Source organism: Quercus lobata, chromosome 5, assembly GCF_001633185.2.
Source record: "Quercus lobata isolate SW786 chromosome 5, ValleyOak3.0 Primary Assembly, whole genome shotgun sequence".
NCBI classification, from domain to species: domain Eukaryota; kingdom Viridiplantae; phylum Streptophyta; class Magnoliopsida; order Fagales; family Fagaceae; genus Quercus; species Quercus lobata.
The window spans coordinates 6,105,107-6,126,736 of NC_044908.1; the positions used below are offsets into that span (position 1 = coordinate 6,105,107).

At 34.9% G+C, this 21,630-nt stretch overlaps 1 non-coding gene across 1 annotated transcript; it reads right to left on the reverse strand.

The window, feature by feature from the left end:
- Nucleotides 1-12,169: 12,169 nt before the first annotated feature.
- LOC115993406 lies at nt 12,170-12,276 on the reverse strand. Its single transcript, XR_004092947.1, has one exon. It is a non-coding gene; the product is annotated as a small nucleolar RNA R71 (small nucleolar RNA).
- Between the last annotated feature and the right edge of the window lie 9,354 nt (nt 12,277-21,630).

A 21,630-nucleotide genomic window follows, 5' to 3' on the forward strand; every position in this document is an offset into this window, starting at 1 on the left:
TGCATTGCATAACATTCATGCATTTCATTCTAGGTTTTTTTTAATAAAAAATAAAAAAATAAAAAAAGAAAGAAAAAGGAAGCAAATTTTGTTTTGTACTATTCTTCTTGGTTTTTGAGAACAATGTTGGTCAATTTGTTTTCACATAACATGTCGTTTGTACCTTGTTTAGCTTTGATGAGCTTATTTACTGCACTTTACTGGTTAAAGATTTGTAGTGCATGTTGTGTAAGAAAGATGTTTATGATTTCTGATTACTTTGTCTTAATCTTGAAGTCACATGTTTTTGAATGTTGGACTTGAACTTTTAGAGAAAGACATAAATAGCCATCTCACCACTGTTCAGTAGCCAATCATGAACACCTTAGTGCATATCATAAGATTTTGTACTCGAGAAAGTGTAGCACATGCACAAAAAGAACATAAGGTGAAGCCTCGGTTTAAATTGCTTAATACTTAAAATTGGTGTGTATTATTAGGCTTGATACCAAACTCACATGACTTAAAATTGATATGTATATTATGAGGCGTAAATTCAAGAAACTTACATGATTGCAAGCATATGAGCTAGGAGATGTGGGAGTTATATGATGTAACTCTTTAGGTGATAGTCTCTTTTAAATTCTTTGTGATGAATTTTGTAGATTTGTGATTGATTGCTATTCACATATCACCTCACATGTATCTCAAACTTTTGCTAGCTGCACACACTACACGAGTTACTCTTTGCTAAACTTTGTGCATGTTATTGTGTGTGTTTATGGTCTGACCAACCAAGTTTTGCAAATACCTTGAATTTTGTGCAAAATTAATTTGTTGCTTGAAAATTTGTGGAGAATGCAAGAAATTTTATTTTTGGGGAATTTGGTAATAAAAAAATTTTATTTTTGAAAATCACTTCATCTCATACTCATGCATTTTGTGCTTAAATTTCAATGCTTTGAGTTGATTCTAAATGTTTTTCAAAATACTATGTTTTTCCTCAAATTTAGTGTGCCTCTGCCCATTTCGATCGATCCATTCTGTTTTTTGATCTATCAAATTTTTTTAAAAATGTTAGAGAGAGCCTCTGTCTATTTCGATCGATTGAAACAAATTTTCGATCGATTGAACTCGTTTCAAATTGTTTTGATAGAGTCTCTGTCTATTTCGATCGATCGAGGCTGTTTTTTGATCGATCGAAACTCATAAAACATGTTTTTTTAAAAGGTCAGAATGTCTTTTTCAAAAGGTACTGTTTCAAAAAATTTCAACCTTTCCTCTCTCTCCGACTTGGCTAAGGCTCCACCAAAGATTTTTTGTCGTTTTCTTCCGAGATTTTTGCAAGGTTTTTGTCCTTCAAGGCCGGTAAGTCTCTTCTGCCCTTCCTTTGCATTTTATTTCCTGTTTTCATGCATTGTATTGGGTATTTTCGGCACTTTCTATATTTTTGGGTTTTTGATGATTCAAACCTATTTAGGTGAAATTGATCAATGGGTTTTTGTTCTAGGATGTTATAATCATGATTCTTGTAGTTTAATTTGATCAATTTTGTGGTTTTTGAAAAATTGAAAATTCTAGGGTTTGAAATTGTTCCGAATTGGGAATTTTGTCAAATTGGGTTAAATTGATGAAATTGGCTTCTTAAATTGATGTATTTGGTCATTAATTTTTGATTCCTATCATGTGTGATGATCAACTCGTCAATATTTTTCAAATTAATCATGTGGTTTTCCAAATTTTGGGGTTTTTGTGTTAATACCTCTATGTTCAAGCCAATTTTGTGAATTTGAACTTGTTGGACTTAATTGCACTGCATTAGAACATGCATCATACCATTTAAATTGTTCATGCATCATATAGATTTTTATTCTATATTTTTTTTTTTTTGTGCTAACTTGCAGTCTGCCCTTGGTTTTGTTTTTGGTATTTTTTTTGTTCTTTTCTTCTGTGTTTTGGTCCTTATCCTAGCACCATGCCTAGGAAAACTAGAGCCCATAGGACCCCTTCCACTTCCTCTGAGTCTCCCTCTAAGAGTGAGGTGTTTAGGAATGATAGAAGCCGAGAAGCCTTTGAGACCCTGAACAATAAGCGTAAGATATGGGTGAGCGAGCTGTAGTCTTAGATGAGCTTGATCTGGCCATTAGGGCCAATTTTGAGTCTAGAGGTTGGTTGCCTCTCTTAGAGATAGATCATCCACCCCTGACCGCCCTGATTAGAGAGTTCTTCTCGAACCTCTCTTGCCACGTCTATGATTCCAACACCCTTGTTAGAAGTTGGATACGAGGTGTTGAGTTCACCATTACCCCTCAGGTAGTGGCTGAGGCTCTTGGGGTTCCGGTTGTTCGGGAGCCTGTCTATCCCTATGATGAGTCACCCTCATTAGATGTTGTCATGTCATACATCACTGGGTCATCTATCCAGTGGGGTTCTGATCCTCGGATCACGTCCGCTGAGCTTATCGAGACTGCCTATCTTTTCTTTAGGATAGCATGTCATTTGTTGTGGCCTATTCCTCACTTCCACACCATTCCTCTAGAGCGATGTGTGTTTTTGTATGCGTTTGTTTCTGGAGCGTCTATCAATTTTCCTCATTTGTTCCTTCATTCTTTGAACGAGGTTCATAGGAGTTCTGCCATAGGGCATGCACTTATTCATCCTATTTTCATTTATAGGATTTTGCTCTTTTTAGGTCTAGATGGTTTTCCGTCTGGTGAGCCTGTGCATGTTGTTGCTCCCATAGGTGCCACTTTTCTTCGACAGAGGGCTGCTCACTTGAGAGTTGCTCCTTCGCGTCCTAGGGGTGCATCATCTAGTGCTGTTCCCCCTCCTCCCTCTTCTATAGGTACTGATGCTGCTAAGACATCAGGTGCTGCTACTGATGCTGATGTTCCTCCACCGACTGCTTCGGATGATTTAGACATTCGTCGTACGTTGGATCATATCTTGACTGTTCAGGCGGCTCATGGACAGATTTTGGTGGACGTGCTCGATGAGATCCGTGCTTTGCATGCGGAGTTGGCGCAGTTTCGACCACCTCCCTTTTGATGATGGATTTTGTTTGCCCTTTGGCATTCCGTCACAAAAAAGGGGGAGTACTTTGTAGAGTTTTTTCTTTCAGGGGCAGTATATTTTTTTTGGTTGGAGCTTGTGGAGTTTAGATTGTATCTAGGTGCTTCACTTTGTACTTTACCTTTTTAGCTCTTGCCATGTTTTCTTGATGGGATATTCATGTTAGGGGGAGTATTATTTTTGTTGGTACTTTATATGTTTCTTGTTTCAAACTGTTTGTTGATTTATATTTATGAGTTATTCATTGATATATGTCTTTATTGTGTGTTGTTTGAAATCAAGAAGATAATTTGTTTACTTGTATTGTTTCCACACATGCAGTTATGCATTTTGTTTAGTGTTTCAGGAAATATACAGGTTGATTCAATTGAGCTGCTGTCTACACTTGCAACTGATAGATAGTAGTTATGATTGAATTTGTTTTATGAGCATTATTTTTGTAAAGGTCTTTTTATTTTGTAAACTTTGAGCTTCTAGTTATGTTTTGTCATGGATTGCCAAAGGGAGAGTTTTTTAGGTTCTAAAGACTTAGGCTTTCATGTATTTAGAACACTAATTTGTATTGTTGACAAACCATGATCAAAACAATATATTTAGAAGTGTTTTAGTCTAGCTCAAAGTTGTGCATTTATGTAAAGTTGGAATCGAGTTAAAGCAGGAAAGCATTGTGCCTTTCGACCTGGCTTGATCGATCGAAAGATAGGCTCGATCGATCGAAGCTCGGGCAGAATGATTTGCTGCAGATTTTTCCAACTCATCCCTAGGTGTTTTAAAACGTTTTTAGGGTTTCTTATTTGTCCTAAGTATAAAAGGCAAACCCTAGCCACATTTTAGTGTTGCTCATAATTGCGGTTTGTGTAAATCTCTTGTGAGATCTAGAGGAGCCTTTCTGTACACAAACTTAGGGTTTTCAAGGAGAAGATTTATCTACACCTTGATGATCAACTCAGTTGCTGCCATTGAAGTTTAAAAAAAACACAAACGGGTGTGCTTGTATCTGGTGGTGAATCCAAGAAAAGAGTCCGTGGATTTGAAGCTTGCACGTGGTCGTGTCAGTAAGTTCTACTGGTTGGTAGCAATAAGAAGTCGAGCGTGGGGGCTTGTAAGTATTATTGTATGAACTTCGATTCTTTCAAGATATTGGATTCAAGTTTACCTTGAGGATAGCTAGGTCAAATCCTCCCCAGGGTTTTACCGGTTTGGTTTCCTAGGTGATCATATCTTGTGTTATTTATTTTCGCTGCTTTGCTTGATTTGATCTTTGTTATTGTGATAACCTAGACTTGTGAAATTGGACTAAGTAACAACTTGGCTAAATTACCTAGGTTAATCAATTGTGTTTTAAGGGGTCTAAAAACCATCAGACTCAACTAATTTAATCATAGATTTTTAGTCAAGTATCACACAAAATCTAACACTAGGTTAACTGACATAGTGTGTGCATTAAGAGTGCTCAACCAAGCTTTAGAGGGTACACAAGAAGAATCAATTTCTTAACTAACCCATGAGTACATGTACTTTCAAGTACACAACTCAAAAATATTTTTGATTTTTGATTTTTCAATTTATTTTTACTTTTATGAAAATAAGGAAAAAAAATGCAAACAAATGAATCATGCAAAGCAAAAAAAATAGTAATGTACAAATAATCCCTAGCATATATGAAATGCATAAAGCACAATAAGGAATTAAAAAAGAGGTGTCCTACAAAAGATTGAAAGAATTCAAATAGAGGACAAACAGGAAGATAATTAAGTCTTAGAATCCTTCCTCACTCACACAGCACGAGTCTTTGGCTTTGAAGATGAAGAGGCACAAGTCCTCTAAAATCTTTGAAAGGACAAGGAGGGAACAACATTCCCTTGAAACTGAGTTAGAAAGCTCAAGGCTTTTAATAACTCTTTAACCAATGGTACAGGATCATGTACCTTGGACAATTTAGACACTTGCTTCTCAAATGCAGCTTGAAATAGTTAGGGTGAGTATGACCAGGAACACCACAGCGGTGACAAATATGAGTAGACTTAGGTCTACTTTGCTCTCTTGAAGTTAGTTTAGCTTTGAATTCAAATTGAGATCTCAGCTGCAAACAATTGGGTCTAATGGGGAATCAGATTTTTCTTAATGCTTAGGATAGGATCTAGACATAGGTTTTTTATCATGAAATTCATTCACAGTTCTTTTACCTTTGTCTTTCCTAGAAAAATTTGCCTTCTCTTCATTATGATTCCTCTTAAAAGGAGGAACATATACTTTAACATCTTTAGGCTTATTGAGAGCAAATTCAGATTTGGGTTCAACAAGGCTTAAGACTAGACACTTTTTCTAGTTTAGCTTTAGACTTAACTAGATCTTCTTCTAAGCCTTTGAACTTAACCTTAAGGGATTGATTCTCAATTTTGATCTCATCTACCAACTTGTTAGTATCTTCAAGATTTACTCCTAACTCCTCTTTGACATGTTCAATTTCATTCAATTTTTCTAAGGACTTTTCAGCAATTTCCTTATATTTTTCAACTAACTTATTGGATTCCTAAAGTTTAACCTCTAATCCTATAGATTTCTTGGCATATTGTATAAACTCTTTATAAAGCTTGTTATATGCTTCTTGAAGGTCATCAAAATCATCTAAATCAATAAGATCATGTGCATCAAGACAATTGGAAATTTCTATGACAGTTGGGGTCAAGGATCACACTCCAAACTAATGTCCTATCAGAGTGTACTTGTTATAATACCAATTGTTAGGGTTTTTAACCCCAGTTGAGTAAGAAACAATCAAATTTCAAACAAATTAATTAACGTGATTAATTAGAAAATTAAAATTGAATGAAATAAACATCACTAATCACAAGTCACAAGGCAAGACACCAAGAATGATGACCCAGGAAAACTTTTGAAATTGTGGTTTCAAAGTAAAAAAACCTAGGAAGGATTTAACCTAAACAATTCTTAAGGCAATATTTCACTAATAGAATCGAAATTTATACAATAGACTTAACCCTATAAATACTGCTACCTCATGTTATACTTCTTGGCGTGACCACATGTAGCTCTGAATCCACGATTCTTCTACTATGAAACTATTCCACACAAACTCTCCTGTTTGTGACTTTGAGATCTCCACTCAAAGATTTAGATCAGCAGCACAAACTCACCAATTTGTGACTTAGAGATGTCCACTCAAAGATTTAGATCAACAACTGTGGTTGACTAAATGCAATAGCTTTGCTTTATGACTAGATCTATTGTTTACACAAGGTTTCCAACTGTAGCTCCAAAAGGGTATGAAAAATTTCTAGATTTGTGTGCATAACACTCCCCTCTTGAATAATGTAAAAATGTGCTCTAGGGTTTGTATTTATATATCCTTTAGTTCCATCAAAACCCTAGATCAAATGGTTGAGATAAAAGCAAGATTTGAAATCTAGCCCGAATCTTGATTAGTTGAGATAAGTAAAACTTATTTGCAAATGCTTTTCTAATTTCTTTGAGTCTTCATCTGTGCAGAACTTTATTTGTCTTGTTTAATTGAATATTTCTAAACTAAACAACTAGACAAACTAAGTTCTAAAGGTTACAATTTATTCATGGTTGCCAACCTTTAAAAAAAAGGACTTTACACATTAGTTTTGAACGATTATTCATGATGCAATTACTTTATTAGTTTTGAATTTTATATAAAAGAAATCTATTGAATTATTAGGTCTTTTGTAATTAAAATAAATTAAATTAATTTGAAATTTAATTTTTCTTTTCGCTGTGATAAATCTCACTTTTGTGTAAGCTTCGAACAGCTCACCATTCAGTGTTTCTATCTCACATTTGGCCTCCCTATATCGGATTAGGAGACTTTTGTAGTCCTCCTTTGCCTTCTTCATTTTTCTCACAGCAGCCTTGGCCACCCTTGTGTACTCACCCGACTTCTCCAAGAGTGAGTTATAATTCTCTTGAAGATTTGCTGTGCTTTCATCTTCTTCAGCATCTGATTCTTCAATAATTCCTAGTGATTCATCATCACTATGTTCTCCAAGGTCTCGTACAAGTAGGTTCAACTCATTTGAAGACTCAATATGAGCAATAGTCATAAAACCTAAATAGTTCCCCTCTCCATCACAGCTTTCTTCTGATTCTGAGTCAGATGAATCCGAGTCACTCAATGTCGTGGCATACACTTTGCCTTTCGATTTCAAATAATTCGGACATTCCTTCTTAAAGTGTCCATGTCCGTTACATTCGAAGCAAGTGACACCTTGTGTAGGTTGGGATTCTTTTCCATCTTTCTTTTTGAATTCCCTTTTCTCCCTTCCAGAACTTTGGAATTTTCTTTTATCATCAAATTTGCCATTATTTTTGAATTTCAAGAACTTTCTGAAATTTTTGACAAGGTATGCAACATCTTTGTCAACCACATCTTCTCCCGATGAGTCTTGATCTTCCACCTTCTAATTAATGGTCTTAAGAGCAAGAGATTTACTCTTCCGTTGATTGGGCAACGACATCTCATAAGTCTGAAGAGAACCAACCAGCTCCTGAACTTTGATGTCATCAAGGTCCTTGCTCTCTTCAATCGCCGTTACTTTAGCACGAAAACTTTCCGGCAATGATTGAAGGGTCTTCCTTACAATTTTTGAATCCTCCGTTTTCTCCTCCAAGTTGAACTTGTTGACAACCACCTCATTTAGCTTCCCATAGAAAGAGTCAAAAGACTCATCCTCACTCATTTTGAGCTCCTCAAACCGAGTGGTCAGCATTTGCAACTTGGTGTCTTTCACTTTCTTCGTGCCTTCATAGGTGGTTTCCAAAATCTCCCATGCTTCTTTGGCAACGGTAATATGACAAATCCTGTGAAATTCATCTGGAGACACACCACAGAAAATAGCATTGAGTGCTTTACTATTAGCATTAGATGCAGCAAGTGCTGCCTTATCCCAAGTGGATTTGGCTGCCTCAGGTCTGGTCCAACCAATCTCAACAGCATCCCAAACGGATTCATCAATAGAACACAGAAAAGCTCTCATGCGAACCTTCCAAAAAGCATAATTACTACCATCAAAATATGGAGGTGCATTTAGGGATTGAGACCGATCCATCTCAAAAGGGAGTCAAGGATCACACAATGGTAATGAAACCAATAACAGTGTACCCGCTCTGATACCAAATGAATGTTCAAAAACGTGTGTAAACACCTTTGAACGTTTAGACCCCCAAATTACAACTTAATCAATTCAAGCATTATGTCAAACAACAAGTGTGCGGAAACTTAACATAAGCTATAATATGGAATTGGCAAAAACTATCTAAGCCGAAACAAAACACAATCCACAGCAGATAATAAAAAGGCAAAGATAGAGAGGAAGGAAGATGCAAACATAAAGACAACACACGATGTGTTATCGAAGAGGAAACCGAAGCCCTCGGCGTAAAACCTCTCCGCCACCCTCCAAGCGGTAAACAATCCACTAGAAAATACAGTTGGGATACATGGACAGCAATAGACCCTCCAAGCCTAATCTACCCAGTGCACCTAAGCCCTCCAAGCTTCTTACTCCAACGAGGTTGCGCCGAACCTTTTTCTTTTCTAGCTTCCCGGATTCCGCTACTAGACCGTAGCATCAACCAATGAAGATTGGTTCCTTCCTAACTACTTCCCAGAAATCCAAACAGCTCTCTCACGGTAATGATAATGGTGAGAATCAGGTTTGGTATAATGCCTCTCAAGGATTTGACAATGGAGAGGAAGAGAGTTGAGGAATTTGAAGAGACTCTAATGTACAGATTGTGGGTGAATCAATCTTGTTTTTATTTAGGGTTTCTCTCTCAAAATTCTCTCTGGAAGCTCTCTTACAATCGTGGGTAAAAGGGGTATTTATATTGGAATGGTAGAGGAATGTGAAACGTCAGGTTTTACAAAACAGGGGTGGCTCGCGGCTTGACCTCGCAGCTTGACTAAGTCACGAGATCCAGTCGTGAGATAACCGTATGGCCAGTTGTCCTGTTTTGTCCTGTAGTGCTCCAGCTTGCATGACTGTTCACCTTCCAGCATGCTTAGCACGTGTGCTGCGTCTGGCGGCTTGCAGCCGCGAGTCACCCGCGAGGCCAAGCCGCGAGTCTCTGTTTTCTTGCACACTCTTGAGCAAACTTCACTCTATCTCACTCACTACCCTTACATCAAACCCACCTAAATACAGGGTTACTAAATGCTGAATTACAAGCAAATTTGGCACGGAATAAAGCCAATTAGATGGTTGAATAAATTCAACCTTATAATCTCCTCCTTTGGCTATTCCGTGACAAAACCCTAAAACAGACTCTAGACTTAACATGTGAGTTGGGAACAGTTGAACAAAACTCACTCACACCTAACTCTAGAAGCTGTGAAGCACTTGAATCATATGAACATAATACTCCTGAAACACAACAATACACCATGATCATTGTAAGCAGAAAATCATAAAATGCATATGAAACAGGCAATATGTGATCAAGCAAAGATGGAGTTAAGAAACAAACTATGGCTTGATCAACCAAGTGAACACCACAAGGTAGTGATCACAGTGCTCATCCATCCTTATTTCCTCAAAACTGGTAGGGGGCCTTTGGAGTTTTGAGTTCTTAACTACTTTTGTGCCCTCATTGGTATTTTGAAGAATAGTCCATGCTTCCTTTGCATTGTCATTGGAAGAGATCTTCTTGAATTCTTCATTGGTCACAATGCTAAACAGAGCATTGAGTGCTGTACTATTAAAATTTACGACTTTGATCTTGGCATCATTGCACGATGTTGTGGCTTTTCAGGTTTCTTCCAACCTAGTTCAACTACAAGCCATACATTCTCATCCAAAGACTGCAAAAAAGCTTTCATGCCCACTTTCTAGTATGCATACTTAGTACCATCAAATAATGAAGGAATAATCAGGGATTGCCCACGATCCATAACAACAGAGGTCAATGGATCACACAGTAATGATTAAAACCTAATTAGAGTGTGCCCACTTTGATACCAATTGTTGGGTTAAGATAGCTTGACCATAGTTAATTAATTCAATTACCCAAGTTGAATAATTAGGTTCAATTGCATGCAAATTGTGAAGGCTAATAATAGCTTAATTTTGCATATTTATATCATTATTAGAAAGAATTATCATACTTATTTTGAGTTAATTCATGCATTTTATAGTTGATTTTGGAATAATGTTGAATAATCAATTTTGTGCTTAATTGAATTTTATTGCATGAATTTGTCTTTTGTAGGATAATGAAATTAAATAAGTGGATTTGTGCAAAGAAGAAAGCTAATGGACTTTAATTTTACAAGGGCCATGATGAAGTTAAAGAAGGACAACCCAATTAAATTCAAGTCCAATTGGAGCAAGGAATCAAAGGAAATTTGCACCTAATCCAAGTCCAATTCGGATTAGGATTCCAAGCTGTGCACCAGTTAGTATTTGGAGCATAAATTTCAGTTCCAATGTCCAATTGAGATGATTCAAGTTGGTCTAGAAAGATAAATTAAAGGGATCCAACTTTGTAGTTTACCAAAAGTCCTAATTCTGAAGTTAAATGGGCCAAAACGTCGGTTAAGTGAAGCCTAAAAACCTGGGATTTTCTCCAAACGGAAATTCAACTTGTAATAGGATTCTTTGACCTATTTAAAGGCTCTTTAAGGCAAAATTCAGAGGGAGAGCTGCTGTAGAACATAATTTAGGTTTTCTTAAAGTTTCTTTATAGTTTTTAGAGTTTTTATTTGTGTTATGGCTTGCTAGAAGCCTTGCTAAGGCAAAGGGTGAAACCCAACCGTTTATTGGTATGTTCTTAACAATTATTTATTGGTTTAAATGCTTATGTTTTTATGTTCTTGATTGTTTTACTCATCTAGAAAAGTGTTTAGTTTTGTATAATCCTTTGATTTATCGTAGACTCAGGTACGTTAAATGCTTAGTATTCCCTGCGAACTAATTCACTAGTTTTGTTTTGCCTAAAATCAATCAATTGCATGAAACTACCTTAGACAATTAATTCTCGAGTTTTTATTGTTAAATCATCCGACTAAAATCATCCTTCATATGAATTTTAGTTGAGTTATAAAATAAATATTGTTAAGACTACCAATAGATGTGTTGTGTGTGGATCCCTAAACCTTAGCACCTTAATATATTGTTATTTTCTCTCAAGTTAAATTACCTTTACTAAACTATCAAAAATCTCTTCAATTAAACTTTATTACTTTAGTTTTATTGTCTTGTGGTTTGCTAATCAATTCCCTTTTCCCTGTGGATTCGGCTTCGGACTTACCGAGTTATTATTTCGCGAAAATCTTGCACTTGGAAGCATTATTTAAGTCGTAACATGTTTTTGGCGCCGTTGCCGGGGATTAGGTGATTAGAGAAGCGTTCCACTTTGTTTGGAGAGGTTTTCGGCATTAAATTTCTTCACATATTTGGTAATATCTCTCCAACTCTTTTCTTTTTCTAAGTAGTTTAGCTTTCTTTTAGAGTTTTTCTTTTATTTTTACTTCTCTTTATTGTTAAAGGTATTTGTTTTGTTTTGTTTTTCTTTTTCTTTTTCTTTCTTGCTTTTCTATTGCATGCGTGTTTGGTGTCGTGATAGTGATAATCGCTTGGTTAGAATTGAGTCTAATAATTTGTTTGGCAATTTATCTGATTCTTTCACACATTCTCACACACTTAATATCATGGCAGACTTAGAGAGTAATCACGGTAATGAGAATAATTTAAATAATGAAAACTTCCATGCTCACCAACCCATTAGAACTCTTAGGGATTATTTGCAACCTACTAGGAGTAGTGCACCATCATGCATCATTTTTCCAACTAATGCAAATAATCTTAATTTTAAGCCCGGTATGATTTCATTACTTCCTAAATTTCATGGCTTAGATTCTGAAAATCCTTACCTACACTTTAAGGAATTTTGAGGAGGTATGTTCTACCTTCCATGACCAATCATGTAATGAAGAGACCATTAGTTGTTCCCTTTTTCTCTTAAAGACAAGGCAAAAACTTGGCTTAATTCTTTGAGACCTAGGTCAATTGATACTTGGCAAGAGATGCAAACTCAGTTTTTAAAGAAATTTTTTCCAATTCATAGGACTAATGCACTTAAAAGACAAATAATGAATTTTTCACAAAAAAATAATGATACATCTTATCAATGTTGGGAAAGATTTAAAGATTTGCTTAATGCTTGTCCACATCATGGCTATGAAACTTGGCATATAATTAGTTTTTTCTATGAAAGTTTAACTCCAAAGATGCACCAATTTGTAGAGATGATGTGCAATGAAGAGTTTTTGAATAAAGATCCTAATGAGACTTTTGATTATTTTGATCTCTTAGCTGAGAATGCCCAATCTTGGGATACCACTGATACCTCTGATAGGTTTAGAGCATCCACCAACCCCGTTGGGGGTGGTAAGTACCAACTTAGGGAAGATGATGACCTTAGTGTGAGGGTGGCTAGTCTAACTAGGAAGCTTGAAGCCATGGAATTGAGAAAGGTCAACAGAATCAATACTACGCCTAAAATTGATGAAGTTTGTAGAATTTGTGAGACCATGGAACACCCTACCAATGAATGCCCTACAATTCCAGCTTTTAAAGAGGTGTTGCATGATCAACCAAATGCTATGAACATGGTGAAAAAATCATACCCTTCCCCCTATTCAGAGACATACAATTCAGGGTGGAGGAATCACCCAAATTTTAGTTGGAGGAATGATAATGTGGTTGTACCTCCTACACATGGTTCTTCAAATTTATAATCCCCCTCCAAAGAAGAGTCTTGAGGACACTTTGCAACAATTCATGCAAACTCAATCCACCATTAATAATCAAAACTCACAGGCCATAAATGACTTTAGGAGCACTCTCACTAAATTGACCACATCCATGAGCACAATAGAAAAGGATAAGTTTCCATCTCAACCACAACCAAACCTCCAAGGTCAATTTTGTGTTGATGATTGTAGTTCCTTTGAAAATAAAGTGAGTCAAGTTAAATCTGTAACTACTATTCGTAGTGGAAAAATCATTGAAAAAGATATTCCTCAAAGTAATACACATGATGAGTCTTCCAAAATAAAGAGTAGTGATGAGGTCCTTGAGTCTAAATCTAGTGAAATTGAAAGGTGTCCTATCCCTACTCCTTTTCCCCAAAGGTTGATTTCCCCTCAAAAAGTGAATCAAAATTTTGAAATCCTTGAAGTGCTTAAGCAAGTTAAAGTGAACATTCCTCTTTTGGATGCCATAAAGCAAATTACATCATATACTAAATTTTTGAAAGATTTGTGTATTGTTAAGCGTAAGCTTAATGTACATAAGAAGGCATTTTTTACTGAACAAGTTAGTGCAATCATTCAAAACAATAGACCTCCAAGTTTAAAGATCCAGGTTGTCCCACTATTTCATGTGTGATTGGTAATTCAAAAACAGAGAAAGCTTTGCTTGATCTTGGGGCAAGTGTGAATCTTTTGCCATATTTAGTGTATGAGCAATTAGGTCTAGGCAAGTTAAAACCCACTTCCATAATTTTACAACTTGCCGATTGATCTGTGATTGTTCCAAAGAGTGTTGCTGAGGATGTTTTGGTTCAAGTGGACAAATTTTATTTTTCTGTTGACTTTATTATTTTGGACATGCATCCTGTTTCTAATGCTAATTCTCAAATATCTGTGATTTTAGGACGCCCATTTCTTGCAACTTCTAATGCATTGATAAATTGTAGAAGGTGGAGTCTTAAAATTATCTTTTGGCAATATGACCCTTGAGCTTAATATTTTTAATGCTTGTAAGCAAACTAGGGATGAAGAGGATGTGCACGAAGTTAACTTGATTGAAACAATTTTTCAAGACCAAACATTAGAAACTTGTTTAGTCAATTCATGTGATTTTAACTTTGATGAGAATTCTAAAATTGCATACATTCATTGTCTCTTGGAATCTGCACAGGAATTGAAAGCGAGCAATTGGAAATTGAAATACGAGGAGTTGCCACCTTGTGAAATAAAGTTGTTTCCATCTAGTGAGCAAATACCTAAATGGAAGTTGAAACCTTAGCCAAATGATCTCAAGTATGCTTTTCTAGGAACCAATTAGACTTTTCTTATGGTAATATCTTCTAAACTTGATTCCTTGCAAGAATGTAAGTTATTAAATGTTTTGAGTAAACATAAGGGTGTCATAGGGAGAAACATGGCTAACATAAAAGGACTTAGTCCATTGGTTTGTACTCATAGGATTTATTTAAAGGACAATAACAAACCATCTTGGGAGATTAAACAAATTTTGGAGAAGACAGTTAACCCAAATCGTAAAGATTGATCTTTGAGGTTGAATGATGCACATTGGGCATATCGCACTACCTATAAAAATATTCTTGGTATGTCTCTCTATAGACTTGTTTATGGTAAAGCTTGTCACTTGCCTGTGTAATTGGAACATAAATCATATTGGGCAATAAAGATGTTTAATTTTAACTTAGACAAGGCTAGTTCATTGAGAAAATTGCAATTGAATGAGTTGGAAGAAATTCGGCATGATGAACATGCGAATTCTAGGATTTCTAAAGAAAGAATGAAGGTTTTTCATGACAAACAAATTTTAAGGAAATCTTTTGAACCATCTCAAAAAGTTCTTTTGTATAATTCTAGGTTACATTTGTTCCTCGGAAAATTGAGATCTAGATGGACTAGACCCCTTCATTGTTAAAAATGTTTTCCCCTATGGTGCCATAGAAATTGAAAATCCTAAGAATGGTAACATATTTAAGGTGAATGGACAACGTCTTAAGCCATTTCTTGAGAATTTTTCACAAGAGGAGGAATCCATTAATTTGGAGGATCCCATTTATTAAAGACTTGCCAAGCAATTAGCATTAGTATTTGTGTTGTAGTTTAGATTTTTTTTTTTTTTTCTTTTTTGTTGTTTTGTTTTCTAACCCCTTTTGCAGGTGTTAAAGTTTTTTTTTTTTTTTTTTTTTTTTTTTTTTTTTTTTTTTTTTTTTTTTTTTTTTTTTTTCTGTTCATTTATGTTCGTCTCTTTAAGGTACTCTCTGTAATCTCTACTCTTTATTGTTTTTCCTTATTATCATCGAGGACAATGTAAGTTTTAGGTTGGGGGGAGGAACTTGAGATGATTTGCATTTGGTTTTATTTTATCTTAATTTTTTTTTTTTTGGGTTGTTTGTAATGATTTTTGTTTTTGTTTTTAGTCCAATTTTCAAAAAAAAAAAAAGTGTTGCTTTAGCAAGAGTTTTAAGTCAAAATTCTTTATGCTACTTCTATCTAAAGAATTCCACTGTTTTCCATGCTCAACTAGTATGCACATGCACTTTAGCCACGTGAACATGTTTCTTGGTTGAGAGATAGAGATGACTTTGAAAATCTTGAAAATAAAATGTAGAGACTATAACCCAAGTGAGTTCTTGAGCCATTCATTTTTTTAGAGGGTTATTTTCTTTTGACCTCATTTTTCATTTGGAAGAACATAACTTTGTTGTTGCTTAGTCTCATTATTCTTTGATTTGGTCAAATGCTAAGAATTCATCAAATTTTACGCCACACCTAAGTATGTTAAAGTCATGGATTTTGAAGAACTATCCCAATCCTTAAGAGATGATTTTAGGCCATCTTTGTTAATTTTGAGCCTTTATTATTTTCTTTTTTGATACATTACCGCTAGTCACCCATTTGAGTCTATTATTTTAGCCGTTCTTTCTCAAACCCTTTCCTAAGGTGTTCCAAGAATGAATGCACTCAAATTGTCTTATTATGATAAATTTGTGGTGAAATAGTTGGAAGAAAAGGAGGACTCACTCAAAAAAAAAAAAAAAGAGTCATAAACAGAAAAGGAAAAATGTTGAAAAAATGTAAAAAAGGAAGAAATAGAGAATGAATTTTTTTGATGAAATTTTGAAGGAAAAAAGAAAAATAAGTGAAAGCACGATATTCAAGAAACTTGAGAGAATAAATTAATTGGCATATATTCAAAAGAAGTTGTCTCTCTAATTATTCTTGGGAACATTTTTTATTTTTACCTATTCCTTTTGTTCTAAATTCCTCCTCTTTACCCTATATTACGTCCCAATGAAAGCCCTATTTGATCTTAAGAAAGGTATGGTTTGGATCTTGACATGAATAATCAATGTGTGTGTGTGGTGTAATATTCTTAGTGTTTGGCATCCTTTCATGAGACTATAAATATCCTTTATTTTGCTTCACCGTTCTTCATCTTATTTATATGTGAGATATTAGTCTTTGTTCTATATTATTCTACTCACATATGTTTGAGAGCATTACACCCTTTTCGGAGTGATTTTATTTGTTGAGTGTTAACAACTGTGAGATTTGAGTTGAAGCATAACTTTGGATAGAAATTCAAGCCATATTTTATCTTAAGACTAAGGTTGTGTTTGTGTTGGCTAAACTATTCACACACTAAGAATTGATGGCATGTGGAATGTCTTTTGTGGTTGTTAGTGTTTTGACCTTTGATTAACTATTTCTACTAAAGTAATAATTTTTTGTTATTTTGTGTCTTTGTCTCGAGTCGGTTAAATTGCTAGGGACTAGCAATGAGCTAGTTGGGGAGTGTGATAATAGCTTAATTTTGCATATTTATATAATTATTAGAAAGCATTATCATACTTATTTTAAGTTAATTCATGCATTTTATAGTTAATTTTGGAATAATGCTGAATAATCAATTTTGTGCTTAATTGAATTTTAATGCGTGAATTTGTCTTTTGTAGGATAATGAAATTAAATAAGTGGATTTGTGCAAAGAAGAAAGCTAATGGACTTTAATTTTACAAGGGCCATGTTGAAGTCAAAGAAGGTCAACCCAATTAAATTCAAGTCCAATTGGAGCAAGGAATCAAAGGAAATTTGCACCTAATCCAAGTCCAATTCGGATTAGGATTCCAGGCTGTGTACCAGTTAGTATTTGGAGCATAAATTTCAGCTCCTATGTCCAATAGAGATTATTCAAGTTGGGTTGGAAAGATAAATTAAAGGGCTCCAACTTTGTAGTTTACCAAAAGTCCGAATTCTGAAGTTAAATGGGCCAAAAACGTCGGTTAAGTGAAGCCTAAAAACCTCAGATTTTCTCCAAACGGAAATTCAACTTGTAATAGGATTCCTTGACTTATTTAAAGGCTCTTTAGGGAAAAATTCAGAGGGAGAGCTGCTGTAGAACATAATTTAGGTTTTCTTAAAGTTTCCTTACAGTTTTTAGAGTTTTTATTTGTGTTATGACTTGCTAGAAGCCTTGCTAAGGCAAGGGGTGAAACCCAACCATTTATTAGTATGTTCTTAACAATTATTTATTGGTTTTAATGCTTATGTTTTTATGTTCTTGATTGTTTTACTCATCTAGAAAAGTGTTTAGTTCTGTATAATCCTTTGATTTATTGTAGACTCCAAGTACGTTAAATGCTTAGTATTCCCTACAAACTAATTCACTAGTTTTGTTTTGCCTAAAATCAATCAATTGCATGAAACTACCTTAGACAATTAATTCTCGAGTTTTTATTGTTAGATCATCCGACTAAAATCATCATTCGTATGAATTTTAGTTGAGTTATAAAATAAATATTGTTAAGACTACTAATAGATGTGTTATGTGTGGATCCCTAAACCTTAACACCTTAATATATTGTTATTTTCTCTTAATTTAAATTACCTTTACTAAACTATCAAAAATCTCTTCAATTAAACTTTATTATTTTAGTTTTATTGTCTTGTGGTTTGCTAAGCAATTCCCTTTTTCCTGTGGATTCAACCTTGGACTTACCGAGTTATTACTTCGCGACAATCCTACACTTGGGAGCATTATTTAAGTCATAGCAAAGGCCCCAAAAAATCACCAAATAAACTAAATGTAGTGGAAATTAAATTAACACAATGATTTGTTGACAAATAGGGAAAACCTCTCGCAAGGTAAAAACTCTACCTGGTGATTTTAAGGTCACCACTCCTAAGAATCCACTAATCAACAATCAAGCGGTTACGAGTATAAGGAATCTTACCAACTACCCTGGCCTATCCCAAAATACCAACCTACAGTTGAACCTTCACTCCAATACTGAATTGGACTTGATCTTGTAATAGCCTTCTTTCCCTTAATGCATAAATCTCAAATCTGTGACTAACTCTTTGCACGGATCCCAGTACATGACTAACTCCAGTAACTTGAATGATGTTGTTGGCTACAAAGTTCTTCACTTCATCAACAATAAAAATCTGGAAGCACTTGGTTACAAAACCATATGGCATACAAATGCAGTAGCTTCTCACTAAGAGAATAAATCTCTGGGTCTTTGTATCCATGTTAGAGGGCTCTAAAGAATAAGCCTTATATATGCCTAGGGTTGTGAGAAAAGAAACCTTAAACAAATACAAAAGCCTAAGTCGAATTTCAGATCTAGAAAACTGAAAATCGTAAATCTCGATAGATTGAGCTATTGTCGAGTTATCTATCGAACTTCACATTAAGTCTTGATAGCAAGTAACTGTCAAGTTATCTATCGAGACTTAATAAACAGCTTTTTTTCACCTGTTTCTTGGACAAAACACTTGATATGCTTGAGCAACATATTTCTTGATGTATTAAACTCATCTTAAATCTACCCAATTACAAGTAAAGTGCATTTTGTCAAAGGATTAGCCAATTATACAAAATATGACCCTAACATTATGATTTTTCTCTACTCGACATAACATTGCTGATAGTCCCTCGATGCTTAGTAGGAAAAGATATAGGAAGAGAGGGTCTCCCTACTTGATTCAATGAGGTGGGGTGACAAAACCTCTTGGTGCACCATTTATGAGCACTAAGTAGGATGTTGTACACATCGTTCCACTACCAACTGTATCCATCATTCATCGATACCCAATTTTTGCATCATGCTTCTTAGAAATTTCCATTCCATAAGATCATAGGCTTTACTTATGTCAAGCTTCACTTCCATTTGTGCCATCTTGCCTTTTCTCTTGATCTGCATCTTGTGTAACAACTTAAAGGCTACTGTAGTATTATTTGCGATCAAATTGTTAGGAACAGAAGCACTTTGGGCATTTGAAATAATATTGGGCAGAATAATCTTAAGTCAATTAGCAAGAACCTTAGAAAATAAATATATGACACCACAATACCAAGACTGATTAGGCACTAATCGGATTTATACTAAGGTTCATTCATTTTGGGAATAAGAACTATGTGAGTGTAGTTCATCTTGTAGCCAACCTTTGTCAAATTATTATTTAACATTAAAAGAATTTTGAAAATAAAAAGAAAGATTTCTTAGTAACCAACCCAAAAAAAAGGGGGGGGGGGGGGAAGAAGAAAACAACCCAATCAATCCAAAACTGAAATCCATAAATCCATTCAACCAAAAATTAAAAAAATCACGGAAGCCTTTGTCCATCTCTGACCTGATCCTAAGTAGTTCTAAAATCTCTTGCTAAGACCATCAATTCCTACTGCTAACGCCTACACCTCCTACTCGATTGGCCTTATTCCCAACCTCATCACCATGTAAAGGCATCAATTCATCCAAATTAATCGTTGAATGAGGGAGGAGTTCGACTGCTGATGGGCAAGGCTGCATCTACCTGCTCCCCTTGCTCGCTCTCCATTACAATCAGGTTTAACTAATCACTTATCGCAATAGTAGCTAAGGTGGAGTTAGTTGCCCTTGCTCCCCTTGCTCGCTCTCCATGTACTACGTGAATGCAGTGAAGTTGTGTTAGTTGCCTCTCAAGAGATAGTGGAGGTTCTACTAATGTTATCATTCCTCTTAGGTCAAGACTTATTTAATTAGAAAAACAAGAAAACAAAATTGAAAAGTCCATCATTTTATTGATGAATTGAAAATGATACATCTCTTAAGATAATAACCAAAAATTACACAATTTTGGTCCTAAATAAAATATATAACAAAATACAACACTTTGATTCCTAATTACAATCTAAAAAGAGAAGATTATAAGGAAAATTCTAATCTACTAACCCTTGATCTAAGTTTGGCTAGGTTATAGGATTGGGAAGGTGTTAGGTACCCAATATGCCTAGTGAAACTATTCTTCTAGACTGTAGTGACTAATAATCATATCACATCATTCAAACATTTTATGTCATCCAAAACATATGATTGTAAAGATTGAAACAAGCATTGATAAGCATGGTGGATATGTGTGTGATATGTAGCAAACCTTAATCTAAGAGCATGTGAACATGTTATTGAAATTGAAAAACAGAAATTCTAAGCAAGACTACGTACATCCTAGATCCAACATACTAGCAAACAAGGACATGTGCAAAAGCCTAGAAACTAAACATTCTTAAATCAAAAAAGTTAGGGCATAAAAATAAATAGGAGGTTTAGAAACCTTACTTGTATGCACATCACTCCAAGCATACCAAGTTAGGCAGCACCTTAAGAGAGAGAGGGAGAGAGAGTGGAAGAAATCTAAAATTTCTAGAGTCTTTGAGAGACTCAGTGTGTTTTTGAACTGATGGTGGAGGGGAGTATTTATACTAGGAGTGGGGGAGCTAGGGTTATGTCTCTAGGCAATCTGGGACTTAGAAAAATTAGGGTTTTTGGGTAAAAAATGTAAGAATCAAGGTCAACTTGTATGCAGAGCAAGCCAAACTAAAAAAAGGAAGACAATTTGGAGGTTCTAACCCAAGTGTTGATCGACACTTGGTTCCAAATCCTCTGAATCTTTTCCTTTGTCATTTCATCTAGGTTTTTTTTTTTTTTTTTTTCAATTTGAACTTGATTTCCTCTAAATTTTGACTCTCATTTCTTATTTTATTGGTCCTCAAGTTCAACAGACTAATTCCAAATAAGCCTAATTAATTAATTACTTGTCTAATTAATTAATTTTTGCTTATTTTGTCGAGAATCAATAAATGCTTTGACTTGGATTAAATTTTATGCATGCAACCTTACCATGGTAATATGACACATAATTTAATTTAAATTGGACTAAAAATAGACCAGTTAGAATTAAGAGATCATAATCCCCTATGGTTGGGACTAATTTCATTCAAGTGCACTTTGCCATGGAAACTTTTTTCTTTGATATCTTTTAATCTGATGGTCTAATGAATGCTCATGGACTATAGTTTTGATCATGGACTATAGTTTTGATCGTTATGACCTCTAGATTTGTTTTATGAAAATTATTTGGGGATCAAACGGTCAAAATCACAGTCTTAACTTGGAGACATGAGATGGTATGATGTGCAATGTAATGCAAGTGAGGTTATATGGAAGGTGCAAAATGGGGGTGTCTACAAAAGGGCAGATCACCTAACAGATACTATTTGGAAGCCCGAATTGGATAAAAAAGTTAGATTCATAATCATCCTTGGACTTAGAGATTCTAAAATTTAAGAAAATTTTAATTGTCACATTGTTTATTATTCGTGATATTGGTTTTTAATTGATTAACGGTAGACTGAAAACGTGATTGATTAAAAACCAAGGTCTAAATTTCCCAACAGCATGTTTTCATATGCATTTATTGGATAGCTTTTTGCGAAGAAGTAA